General features: G+C 37.3%; 1 long non-coding RNA gene across 1 annotated transcript; it reads left to right on the plus strand.

Annotated features, from left to right (window-relative positions):
• The first annotated feature begins 1,983 nt into the window (after window positions 1-1,983).
• On the plus strand, window positions 1,984-10,951 carry LOC117680216 (uncharacterized). Its single transcript, XR_004595574.3, has 4 exons — window positions 1,984-2,440; window positions 3,309-3,407; window positions 7,586-7,663; window positions 10,703-10,951. It is a non-coding gene; the product is annotated as an uncharacterized LOC117680216 (long non-coding RNA).
• Window positions 10,952-11,185: the final 234 nt, after the last annotated feature.

The following is an 11,185-nucleotide window of genomic DNA, read 5'->3' on the forward strand; positions in this document are numbered from 1 at the left end:
AGTCACACCTTAGATTGGTATATCCATGCTTAAAAAGAAGACACTGATGTTGTATATCATTAAATTCTGGGGTTATAAGTCAAAGCCCTGCTTGCTGGGTCAGGATTAAAGACAACCTACAGTCAAATTAATTAATGCTACTATGTATTCAACAATACTTTTCAAGTGGAGATGGATTTTTTAAAAATGTCAAGCAGGAATATGTTATTTTTTTCAGGTGCAAGTAACCAGGAAAAGAACTTTCGTTCAAAGCACTTCAAGTTTATTACATGTTACTAATACACAAGAATCTGATCTGTCTACTGCATTCCCACTCATGCCAGTAATACTGTTAAATTTGCAGATGATACAACAGTGGTGGGATTCATCTCTGGGGGGGATGAGTCTGCCTATTGAGATGAGGTGGACCAGTTGCTTTTGTGGTGTGGAGATAAGAATTTGGTCCTCAACACCAATAAGACTAAGGAGCTTATAATGGACTACAGAAGGAATAGATCAGAGGTGGGTTTCAGAAGGTTCTGACCAGTTTTAGAACCGGTAGCGGAAATTTTGAGTTGTTCGGAGAACCGGTAGTAAAAATTCTGATTGGCCCCAATCCTATCTATTCTCTGCCTCCCAAGTCCCAGCTGATCAGGAGGAAATGGGGATTTTGCAGTATCCTTCCCCTGGAGATGGGTGGGAATGGGGATTTTACAGTATCCTTCCCATGCCACGCGTACCAAGCCATGCCATGCCCACCAAGCCACACCCACAGAACTGGTAGTAAAAATTTTCGAAACCCACCACTGGAATAGATCAGACATCTAACCCTTGGTTATCAATGAAGACCAAGTGAGCCAGTTTTAAGTTTTTGGGTGTAATCATAAAAGAGAACATGACCTCGGGTGCTCACATTGCAGCACTGATCAAAAGGGCCCAGCAGAGATTATACTACCGGAGACTTCTTAGGAAACAACAACTGAATGAAAAACTGCTGGTGACCTTCTACCGCTGCACTATAGAGAATATTTTAACTTACTGCACCTGTGTATGGTTTGCTAATTGCACAGTGCCAGATAGGACAGCACTCCAGAAGGTTAATATCATTGCCCAGAGGATCATTGGTTGCCCTCTCCCCTCTTTGGAAGAGCTTTATAGCTCCCGCTGCCTTAAGAAAGTTCAAAACATTCTTAAAGATTCATCTCATGCTGGGCACCCTTTTTTTGAACTATTACCATCTGGCAGACGGTACAGGGCAATAAAAACAAGGACAAATAGGCTGAAAAACAGCTTCTATCCCAGAGCAGTAACTATATTGAATTCTACTGTATAGTGTAATATTAATACAGTATCAGGGGTTTTCAATTCAATTGTATAGAATGTGAGGGATGGTGTTTTTGTTTTATTTTTTATAATTTCATTGTACGAGGTGCAATGATAACAAAGTAAACTAAACAATTAACAATCAAGGCAAATTGGCACTAGATAAAAGTCAAGGGAATTCATGGGGGTGGGGCTGGACTTAGGTCTTTTGTGGGAATTTATCAACTCTAAACTGATGATGCATTTGACCCCACCTTCCGGCTCTGCCTGGTCACGTCCTACAATTTTCAGTTTAAAATGGAATTCTTTCCAATTTTCTAGAACCTGCTGTTTGGAAAAATAATAATGATCATTGTAGACTGCAGACCAAACACTCATTATTCCCTGAAAAAGCGAAAATGAGTTTGTTTACAAAACTAAAAATCCTGTTCTGAAATGGCCGTTACTAGCAAGGATGAAGAACAACAACAAAAAAGGTTTGACACACTTTTAACGCCAGAGGGCAGCATTGCACCACAATTCAATTTGTTCATGTATTCATGTAATCCTGTTGCTGAAATGTAGGAAAATGACTCGGCTTTCTCTCCTCATCCGTTCCTTCAAAGGGAAATCATTGACCAGGATAAAGAGAATGAAAAAAAAGCTTTGCTACATGGAGCAAGCTTAATATATGATACATTGGTTTTATCATTAAATAATAGAATACTCCAGGGCATGCTATAGAGGTGCATAAGGTGCTCTCTTAGAGGGAACTATTGTTACAGATTCAGGTTTTTAGTCAAGATTTCCTGCTGTCTGTTTTGATTCCTTCCTGTCTGTTTGTAGAAACCAGACAGCTGGGCTGGTTTCCATAACATGTTTAAACTGCTAAAATAAACATGACTTGTGCTCCTAATTTATTTTTAACAGTTGCAGCAAGTGCTGTCTTACTGATTGTCAAGACGTGCTAGAGAAATAGGGCAGGGCTGTGAAGAATTACTCAACTTTGTCTCATTTTATGCCAAACTCCGTGGTAGTCCTCCAAGTCTCGTTTGTCAACGATGGTCTTCAAGGAGAATCCAGACATGTAAATGCTTTCATTTTTAATATTTTCCTCCTGTGTCTTTGAAACATCTTAAAAGCCTGAAAAAGAGTCAATGTAAGTATTGTTGGTCAATTTGTACTAGGCTTCTTTTCAAGGAATTTACTTCTTGTTGTACAACATCGCTAGTATGGACTGTGCAAACTTTATTGCATTAAAAAACAATGAATTTGCCTTTAGAGCAATTCCTTGAAGTGGATTACAACTGATTCTCTTTCATAGGAAAAAGTAAAGATGAGCTATACTAATTAGGTCTCCAAAACCACCATATATATGTCTCATGAAGGCACACACTGATTAAAGTCCTGATTTTGGATTTCTACTGTATATGCTATTGTGTTTGCATATAGGCATAATCTGGCAAGCAAAAATCCTTAAGGTGTTCGGAAATTTAGTTTAAACTGGGAACGCTAAAAACAATACTAGACCCAAAACCGATACTGTATGTCTATTCTACTGTATTTCTATTTAGTTGTGCATAATGGGATATAATTTGTGCATAATTGTGGCAGCCAAGATAGGAAAGTAAAAGCTCTGGGCTTTTAGATGCAGTTAAACTGCAATCCAATCTAACACTGGCCAAGACTGCTGGGAATTGTAGTTCAGGCACATTCCTTCCTCCATCTATATCAGTGAAGCAAATATTCAGATTCAAATATTACAAGCAAACACGTTTACATCAGATAAAGGACTTATGACATTTAACTTGGACACTTTAAAAATAACTTTATACGGTAGAAATAAATCTTAATGACACTTCAGATTGCTTACACGCAGTGGTGAGATTGATGCAAGCTGTAGTGTTGCCTCTGTCCATTCTTAATTAGAAATAGTGTTAGAAATTTCTATGTTAGGAACTGTTTTAATTATAAATCATTAAAACTGGGAAAGAGACTGAATTCTCTTCTGCTTTCTGTATATGCAGTGTTGGTATTGCCAGGTGTTCCAACAAGCAGATGCAAATTCTATTCATAAGATTTGTATCAGAAGTGCATCATTTGTTTCTTGACTGGCAGAATATACGGTAGTTAATTTTTAAGTACAAAGTTAAAGTACAAAGTACAAAGTAGGAAACTTTGAGACTTGCTTAAAATATTTTTCACTGTCTCTGATTTTCTGTTCTGTCAACGGCAGAAAATCTTTTTTTGCAGAAAAAAAAAAATGGTCAGAATCAATACCTAGCAACTTGTAATCAGACCAGAAACCAGATTTAAAGATTTCCTAAATAGAGCCAATTAAAAACAGGAACTGAAAAGTACTAGGAACTGTGGCCTCCCAAAGTCTCAATTCTGATGGGATCATAACCCTCTAAATTATTAAACAAATTTACTTGTTCTAAAAGTCCAAAAATTAAACTATAATTAATAATGTATTAAATATTTGAGACCAATAGTATCAATGAAAATCAAATAATATATCAACAATTTGTGGGGAATTTAGCACCAAAAATATTTTGAACTAATGCCTTATAATTATATATTAAAGGGAAGAGATATTGACAAAAATAACTCAAAACAAAGGGCCTCACTGAAATGATCATCATCAGTAGACATGACAATTCAAATACTAGAATGATTGATTATTGAATATCTGAAGAAAGAGTATCTCTTTCACTTTAACATCAGAAAATATTCTCCTTCTCTTGCTGTGTTGCTAATGCATCTATCTATTCATCTACCTATCTGTCTGTCTGTCTGTCTGTCTGTCTGTCTGTCTGTCCATCCACCCACCCACCCACCCACCCACCCACCCACCTACCTACCTACCTACCTACCTACCTACCTACCTACCTACCTACCTACCTACCCTACCTATTACCTACCTACCTACCTACCTACCTACCTACCTACCTAACCTACCTATTACCTACCCATCCATCTATCTCCCCACCCACCCATGCACACTTCCATTTCTATGGCTCTTGCCTGTTAAAACAGCGCCTGCTTTATACCATACTTAGAAAATGGGATATATTAAGAGAGCTCATGGAGGATGGGAATGCTTGCCAAATCTCACATACGTTTTGGAAGAATCTTGCTTGACCTCTCTAATGCTTTTGCTAAGCTGGAATGGAGCCTCTCTCTACAGCTGGAGGACATCTTTATATAAGTGCTTCTGGCAATTCCTTTTGTCATTTATCCAATAAACTAAAGCTCTCCCACTTCCTCCAATAATCACTTTTAATGCCAAATATTATCACAACAGAGTAAACTCTAACAAAGTAAACGAGGCTTCAGCCAAGAAGTATATTTTGCCAAGAAGGGTCAGAATCTAGCTTAAATATGATTGATTCTAATATTGCTTCTAATGAATGGGCAAGCTAGAAAACTGGACCCTCAGAGCTTGTCTGCCAGTTCTGCATGCCAGAGTCAAGGTGCCAACTCAGACATTCAAATCAATATCTTCTTGAAGAAGAGATGATTATCTTAGCACATAGCAAAAATAGATTTCCCAAACTCCTCCTTTTACAGCTGGAAGAGATTTTGTTGCCCAGAACTCTGGAAGAAAAGAAGCAGAAAGATTTGTGCCATGGTTGGCGGACAGAATGAGGAAAGCTTCATTAAAGTACCTTTGTTTAAAGTAAAACTTCCAAGCAAAAGGAATTCCTGGATAACAGTGAAGTTTAAGAGAGAATTTGGTTCAAGACTTGATTGCTTTCTAGATGAAGAAGACAAAGTAATGGGCACTTCAGTTTTGACTATTCATATTTCTCTTTAAAGTTTATTATCTCTATTTGTTTTTTTGAACATGCTCAGTAAATTTTGTGTGCAACTGGAATCTCTTTATCTTAGTGTTGTCTCTAACTGGAAGACGACTATTATTACATGGTCTGCTAGAACTTTATATTTTCCTTTAAAGTTTGTTCTTATTGGATATTTTTTAAAAATGATGCAGTCTGTAATTTAGCAGCTCCATATTTTTATATTATCCTGTTTTAAATGTGACTGCAAATATGTTCTCCCCTTTTTCTTTTTAAAAATAAAGCTTGATTCTATTCATACACATGAGATTGCTCCATCTCTCAAAGGGGGAGTGGACTTGATCTTCATTTTCATGTGCCTAGTGCACCTAGTACCCCGCCTCAGAGATGGTGCTACATAATTTTTCCCTTCCATTTCCCCCCCCTCCTTGTATTTGGTAGTTTACATAGTTTGTGTGATTCTTCCTTCCTGCCACAACCTGAGAGAATAGCCTGCTTTCCTACCACTTGTGGAACCCTGTTATGGTAGAATCCTTGAAATACTCTGGGAAAGATTCTTCTGGAAGATAGATATGGTGGCAGAGATTCAGGATAATATCTCTCTGGAAAACAGATAGTAGTAGCAGTAATTCATGAGTTGCTAGGTAGGGTTGCCAGGTCTGCTTCCAAAAAATAGCGGACAAGCGGGGGGGGGGGGCTTAAGTAGTAAAAAAATAAAAAAATTTTTTACAATTAAATTATATATTTTCTTACAAACATTTTAACACGTATTAAAATAATCACTTCAAAACTTTACTTAAAATTCAAAACATCAAATATATTATAATAATACATAAAATATTAAATTACATTTTACTTTGCTGTCGTGTGTATTTTTTATTTGACTGCGCAGCTTTGATCAATTCTTTGTGTTTAAGGAATAATTCTTTAATTTCAGTACAACGTTGAGAAATATTAAAAAATATACAAAGTTCACTTCGAACTTTGGTACAAGCAGTCGGTTACGTTCGTCAGTTCACAGATTTCCCATGATGCTGAAAATTCGTTCAACGTTTGCATTTGATACCGGAATTGATGCACAATACTGGAACAGTTTCAGTAAACTCGGAGCTGGCTCTTTCTTGAAAAAGTACGTCCACTTATCAAGGGATGAATCACCCTGCAGATGAACATAAACTTCTTCTAAGGCAGAAATTTCATCGAAGAGAGTGTTGGGTGGAAGTTCTTCTCGCCATGGTGATAATAACCAGATGTTCGTCATTTCTTCTAAAGTTGGACGATTATTGCGATCAATTAGATTGAAACAACTTAGCATCTCATATACTGAATCAGTGAAATTATACCACTTTTCTAGGTACGCAATGGCTCTTTGATACACATTGATGGCTTCTTTCTTGAACTTTTGCACGGCATTCTCAGGCAAATGTTTTTTACGTAAGGCAAATAAAACTTTCATTCCAAAAAACTGCTCATCGTATTTTTTTTGCAAAGAATCATGTAGCTTACACATGATAATGTGAAGATCACATGCAAGAATTTTCTTGCTTTCCAGCTTCAGTAGGGTGTCTTGCATTATTGACATGAAGAAGTGCATGAAATATAAATACAATTCTGAAATTGTTGGTTCATCGTCCTTTGTGAGTTCATTTTCCTGATCCGAAATAAGGTTCCAGATAACCTTATGGCACTCATCAGATCCAAGAGAAATAAAATACGATTTTAGAAGTATCCAGTTTAAAAGAAGTCTTTTGACCGCTTTAAACAAACTTAACCAACATGTTGGAACATGGCGCAAAACTTCATGGAATTCTGACTCACAAAACTTACGTACCATTTCATCATAAAGCTTTTGAATAAAAAAAATGTCCACTATTTTGTGAAAAAAAATAGTGAACATAATGTGAAAAAAGTGGACTGTCCAAATAGTGGACACCTGGCAACCCTATAATGCTAGGCCAAGATAGGACCTGTGCTAAAGTGAAAAAGCAAAGGGCTTTTGAGAGAAGATTTTTTATTTATTTTTATTCATAAGCTCAAAGCAATATATACAGACTTCGTTTTCCTGTTTTTCTTCATCTTAACAACCCTGTGAGCCAGGCTTTGTTGACAGAGTACCGCAAGGTTATTAAATGTGCTGTGCTGAGGATAAACCTGGGTCAGATAGAGAAAGGCGGTATTTAGCTGTACCTCACATCATCAGATACAGGAGTGGTTGAACTGTTGCAACTGAATTGGGGCAGGGTTATGCAGATACAAGTTATACGTGAAACATTGTCTTATCAGTTAACAATTGCAATATATTTAGAGATGTTCTAAGATAACCTGAAACCTTTTGATGTATGTAAGTTCACAACTGTTCATTAACAATGGCTTTAAAGTTCCATTCTTTGAAACAGTCACTTTGAAGTCTGCCATAGAATGTTGAAATGCTTTGATAATACTTTGACCATGTTTGTGCCCTGAATGTCAGATTTATGTCCATTAATTTATTTTATGCAAAGTTTGTCCCGTTTGTCCTGCATAAAATCTGAAGGAGCATTGTTGGTGGATGATGGCATATATTACCTTAGAGGAAGAAGGTAAGTTCCTAAGAAAACTCAACTTCCTAGCCAAACTATGTGACAACACTGTTTGAGGCACTATATACAAGTATCTTCCTCCAACATGGAGGTCAAGTCATCCTGGAAGTGATACTGAAATCAACTAATCTGATCTTCACCCAGCAGGGCAAACCCAGTGCAGAGTTAAGATCACAATCAGAAAAGCAGCCTGACATTCTACACCCAAATATAATACAGGACATAATAAATCAGATTATCTTCTAGTAATGAATGTCTTTTGAATACAAACCTTTCTTAACAGGGCTGCTTCTTCAGTTACTCTTCTGATCCAGCTGATTCCAGATATATAAAATTGCAATATGCTACAATAAGTCTATACCTATTATAAATGATAGGTGTCATACTGTGAATGGGTTCTTATAGAAATGGACGTATATATTGGCTTGCAAGAAGGTATCTGACACAGAGAAACAAAGATGGTAGATACTTTTATGGATTTTTAAAAATTATATATAATGCAACTATTGACAACAAGATTCTAACTTTTACCTGGTGCCAGTCTTCCTCCTAAATCTATCAGAAATTATTCCCATCTAACTCTTCTCCTGTTTCATTTGCTGCCCTTTCACACCATCTCCTCTCCCAGTTTCTGGGCTAATGAAAAGAGAGTAAAGACAACGGAATATGCTGGATTTATGATTAGTATGTTCAGCACTGTTCATTTTCTTTTTTGAATCTGTTCAGCCAAACCATCTTTTCTTTCACTAGGGAAAGAACCTCTCTTGTGGTCTTCCACTCAGTCTTTCCACAGAGACTAGGGGAGAGATGGCGAACCTTTTAGGCACCGAGTGCCCAAACCGGAATGCGTGCGCATGCCAGAGCACCGGAAACCCAAAGACCAGCTGGCTGGTGCGCATGTATGTGCTGGCCAGCTGGTCTTTGGGTTTCTGGTACACCAGCTGATCTTCATGCTCACCTGAGCACCCGAAGACCAGCTGGCTGGTGCGCATGTATGTGCTGGCCAGCTGGTCTTTGGGTTTCTGGTACACCAGCTGATCTTCATGCTCACCTGAGCACCAGAAACCCGAAGACCAGCTGGCTGCCAGAAACCTGAAGACCAGCCTGCATGCACACTGGCCAGCTGTTCTTCAGGTTTCTGGTGCTCAGGCGCATGCAAAGACCAGTTGGCTGGTGAGCATACGCACACCAGAAACCCGAAGAGCAGCTGGTAATGGCAAGCATGCCATAGATATGCCATCACGGGACTAGGGCTTTCCTGAAAGTAGCTGTTTCACTTACTTCTGTTTTGGGTCTTGCATGAAAATGCCATCTACTGATAGCCAATCAACTCCCTCCTTCCTGTCTTGAGTCTTGGCTGAAAAATGTTATCTCTCTGGAATTTTACTTATCTTCCTCCAGGCAAACTTCTTGTAGATTTTCTTCTTCCTCCCCAACTGGGACTGACAACTCACACAACTTCACTCTCCAATTTTTCTTTCCAGCCACTCTGTTTTACACAGTCTTTTTCTCTTTTTGTTTATTCTTCTCTTTCTTTTCCTCTTCTTCCCTCTTTCTTTCCCCCATGTCTCCAATTTTGGATCAGATTGACAACATATCTCCCCAGCAACTGAGGAGGTGAGTGTCCCCTCCAGGACTTTAATCTAGGCACATATATACATCAGGGGTGGGTTCTACTTACTTTACTACCGATTTGCAACGCTTCACGCATGTGCAGATCACTGATGATGACATCCGGGGTGGTGGTCAGTTTTACTACCGGTTCTTGTGAACTGGTCCAAACCGGGGGCAACCCACCACTGATATACATGCTGCATGAATGGGAAAGCTCTTTACCTTTACCCACAGTAGCCTGGGCAATTAGCCATGTCAGTTTGTTAGCCCTCCTGATAGTCTGGTTGCATTTCAAGGCTAGAACTGCATTTCTTCTCTTTACTCTCTCTGTTTCCTGATTTATGTCAGCATAATGGCAGCCATGCCAGGCCACTAAAAACATATGCCGTAATAGGTATGGGCAAAGCATGTTATAATTATATATTTTATACAAAATCTTTAGTTACTCTGAATTAATTATTTTTTCCAAATCCTGGGGATTAGAAATATACACCTAAACTGCCAGAATGTTGAGATTTTTTTGGTTTCAGTGCATGTTTATCTATTATTATGGTGGTTGGTCAAAATGAATCCACAAGGTCTCTTCTCAATGGTACTGTTTGGCTGTACAATCCCCGTATTGTCTAAATAGATGCTCTGAACCAGTATATCTTAAAAACTGTCAAAGGACAACTATCAACTTAAAGCATTCAGCCAAATGTTTCAATAGGTGTAATACTTGATAGATGAATATGTAATCTTTCTCCCCTGAGTAATCAATGACAGAGGACAAGTAAGATTTTTATGAAATGTAGAAAGTCAGGCAATGATAAAATTGGTGTCAGAGAAAGAGAGTTAAGATTTGTTTTGGAAAGAAATAACATACTGTGATTTCACATACTATACTATGAGTTCTGGAAAACTGATTAATTAGAATCAGTCTGAATGTTAATGATGAGAACTTAAAATCTACTGTGTATTTATTTTTATTTTATTTTTTTATTTCTAACCCATTTTCTTTTTTTTCTTTTTTTTTTAAATTTTTATTAATTTAAGAAACCACATAATACATTTATAAATGCAAGTAAAACAATTTACAACAAACATCATCTTTATAACATCTACCTATAATATCTGAATTGTTACAATATCAATATCCTATATTCTTCAATGTACAATATTTCTCTCACCTTATATAATGATATTATTTTATTGATATCTCGTGTCTCTTTCTTAAATTTCATTTGATTTAAAACTTTATTTTACTCTATTGATATCTTTTCTTTTATTCAATTTTTCTTTCTTTCTTCTTCTCTTCTTTTTTCACTTCCCTCTAACCATTTATACCATTTTTGCCAATCTACTGTGTATTTAAATAAACAAGCCTGACATTATTTAAAACCTGTCAAACTGAATCTTGAATCTTGAATCTTCTTAAATAAGCAGCAGAATCCATTGGTCAGAAGTCCCAGAACATTCCCCACTGTCCAGTCAGAACTGAAAAAGCTACTTGGATGAAAAGTGAAATGTCTTCAAAGAAAAACCAGAAAGTGCAGTTGTCTCTTGAAAAAGCACCTTTGGGACAACCATGACCTGGATGACTGAGAATCTCCATAGGCCATTGGTCAGAAGTGAACATTTCTTAAGAAATACCTTGTTCATCTCGTTAAATTTGTAAATAAAAAAATCAATGTTTATAGTTGTTCAAAGCTGTTATTATTCAGAGCTGCTGCTGCTTCATCCGGTTCCATAATTTCTTCCCTGAGTGAATCTACCAGATCAAGGATCATGCAGAAACGTAGCAACAATAAGTGTGAGTTCAAGAGAGGTTGTTTTTTCTGCATAGCTTGCATGGATAATCTCAGCTAATCAGAAAAATACTGTTTGTCCTCTCAGTCTTGAAATACTGTTAATTGGAGCATACTGAGA

This window comes from Pantherophis guttatus, chromosome 8 (genome assembly GCF_059756535.1).
Source record: "Pantherophis guttatus breed Tessera chromosome 8, ASM5975653v1, whole genome shotgun sequence".
In the NCBI taxonomy this organism is placed as follows: Eukaryota; Metazoa; Chordata; class Lepidosauria; order Squamata; family Colubridae; genus Pantherophis; species Pantherophis guttatus.